Source organism: Melospiza melodia, chromosome Z (assembly GCF_035770615.1).
Source record: "Melospiza melodia melodia isolate bMelMel2 chromosome Z, bMelMel2.pri, whole genome shotgun sequence".
NCBI lineage: Eukaryota > Metazoa > Chordata > Aves > Passeriformes > Passerellidae > Melospiza > Melospiza melodia.
The window spans coordinates 410,562-413,623 of record NC_086226.1 but is presented as its reverse complement, the minus strand read 5'-3'; positions in this window follow the sequence as shown (position 1 = coordinate 413,623).

Below are 3,062 nucleotides of genomic sequence, written 5' to 3'. Positions count from 1 at the left end.
TAAATAAGCAATCGCAGCACAACTCTTAACACTGATCTGTCTTAATCTATTTTTAACATCTGTCAAGCATCTGACCCTGCCAGACTGAGCAATTAATGAAGCCTGAGAATCGTCAATTACTACCAAGTGACCAGACCTTTTTCTCAAGAATGAAGGAACTTTTTATCTAATGAGTACATGCAATAAACATTTAGAATTAATAAATTTGTTTTTCAGGATACCTAGTATCACTTACACGCTCTTTAGAGAAGGAAGCTTGCTTTTGTACAATTTTTGCAATTTTGTCTTAATGAGACTTGGTGGAAATAGTAGCAGAGTGCAGTTTCAGAAACAGTGAGCAGAATATAAATGCAACATGTTTAAAAAAACCCAAATCTATCAGGATAAACAAAAATGGCTCTTCTTTAGCAGAAGGAAATAACAAATCCCATTTCCTGGTCAATAGCAGGATAAATCACTATATCCATGCAGTGCGTAAATCACTGTATCTATGTAGTGCTTTGGTAATAAAACTAACTTGCTCTTCTTCCTATATTAGACTTTTATGATTCACATCTATTTGCCCACAGGAGAAAAAAAAGCAGAAAAATAATTTTCGAAGTCCAAACACCCCGACCCCTCACTTACCCTCGAGCTGTTTGTGGATGTTCTGGGGTAGGCTGGTCCTGGGCTGGGCTTCCTGCTGGAGACAAAGGAGGCTGAATTTGTGCGCGTTGTCGGGAGCTGCAAGCCAGCCCGACGGCTTCGCTGCTGTTTGGAGTGTGACCTCGGGGTAGGGAGTCTGATCACTGAACAGTTTGACTTTTAAGAGAGACGATTTCATTACATGCAGCAGATGGCCCTTCCTGGGAAAACCTCTGCCAGACAGGGAGTTGGCAGTGAGGAGAGGGCACATCCTACTTCCATAGAAGTCCGTAGGAATTTCCTAATGGCCTCGAGACAGAGGAAGTGTTGGCCTTAGTTTTTCATAACAAAGCACCGGATTGTTTTTTTAAGCACGTGCCTAACTGCTCTCCTAGACCCATTGGAATTTCTTGCTGGAAGTTAAGCACTGCTAGGCATGAGAAAATCCACAGTGCCTACCTAACAAGCAGGCTGAGGAAATCAAAGGTGGACAGTGAACTTTTCATAATCTCTACACAGAAATTCACCTAATGATTCTCATCCGTCAAAGGCAAATAAGCAAATCCTGTAGTAAGAAACTATTTCCACTCTTGGTACCGAAGGAGACAAGACTCGCACAGGGCAAATTGGAATGAATTGCACAAACTGCCCTGAGCTCAAGGGATCTGGAAAGGCTGAAAAGCAGCTTTTTGTGCCAAGTTTTTTCTTAAGCATTTTGAAGGACATGCAGCTAAAACTGGTTACAAGATACTACTGTGCTAAATATTTCTTGCTCCCAGTGTTATCTATAGAGATAGGAAACAGCTCTTCAGCAGTAAATACAGCACTTGCAGCCACATTCATCCAGAAATAACAATAAGGATATTGAGAGCCTAACAGTCAAAATAACCCCCACAGAAACGAGAGGCAGCCACACTCAAATCGGAACAGTTTGGGTTGGAAGGGACCTTTAAGGGTCATATAGTCATGGGCAGAAACACCTTCCACCACACTAAGTTGCTCCAAGCCTCGTCCAACCTGATCCTGCACACTTCTAATGATGGGGCATCTACCACCTCTCTGAGCTACCTGAACGCTTGATCACTGATTAAAAATGTTCGTAAAATTACCTTCTTAGACACTTTGAGTCCACTTTGAGCAAGTTGCAATACCGGAGTGTAGGGGGATACAGTATGGGTAAATGAAAGTGGTATAGAATGTAATTCTATCCCCTAATGAATTGCAGCTGGTTAATTACTGAAGATGAGGAGCAGGTCTGATGCTAACAGGACACACCTGTAGCCAATAAGCAGAAGGTTATAAAAGAGTGGATTGGGGGGAACTGTAGTGAGTTGGCCGCTACAAGGACAATGAAGAGTCAGTGCCTAGAGGAGTTGCCTACAAGTAACATCAAGGAGGTACGAATCTCTGGCAATATGCAACCCTTGCAATGTAATAATAGAGCCTTTGTACTGTAATGACAACAGAGAGGTGAGAATTCACCTCAGATCATCTGTCCATTTGCAGGGATGACCATCACTCAAGGGAACATCTCCTTGGGAGGCTCTTCTCGAGCAGCCCCTCTTCTACCTCGATAAGGACGCGAGGTGCCTTACACTGCGTGCTTCGACAGTGGCAGCAGGCTGGGGAAAGTTGTGACAATGAGAAGAGAGGAGTTGTGATGATGGTTGTACTGGCTGCAGTTGGATAAAGCTGCTTCTCCTCAAAGTGAGACCCCGGCCCGCAGTGTTCTGGGGGCTTTGTCTGGTTTATGCCCCAGGCCCGGCTCTAAAGCCACGTTCGACCTTCTCAGCACCAGGTGGAGACCCCGCAGGAGGTCTCGCCCTCGAAGTCCGATACTAGACACTCACATTTCAAGATGGGTACAACCGCACCCAGTCTGTTCCCTCTCGGTGTCCGACGGGACGTACCCGGAGCGCGGTGCCCCCCTCAGGGTCGGGCTCCCTCAGGGCGCGGTGCCCCCCTCAGGGCCGGGCTCCCTCAGGGCGCGGTGCCCCCCTCAGGGCCGGGCTCCCTCAGGGCGCGGTGCCCCCCTCAGGGCCGGGCTCCCTCAGGGCGCGGTGCCCCCCTCAGGGCCGGGCTCCCTCAGGGCGCGGTGCCCCCCTCAGGGCGCGGTGCCCCCCCTCAGGGTCGGGCTCCCTCAGGGCGCGGTGCCCCCCTCAGGGCGCGGTGCCCCCCTCAGGGCGCGGTGCCCCCCTCAGGGTCGGGCTCCCTCAGGGCGCGGTGCCCCCCTCAGGGCGCGGTGCCCCCCTCAGGGTCGGGCTCCCTCAGGGCGCGGTGCCCCCCTCAGGGCCGGGCTCCCTCAGGGCGCGGTGCCCCCTCAGGGCCGGGCTCCCTCAGGGTCGGGCTCCCTCAGGGCGCGGTGCCCCCCTCAGGGTCGGGCTCCCTCAGGGCGCGGGTGCCCCTCTCAGGGCGCGGTGCCCCCCTCAGGGCGCGGT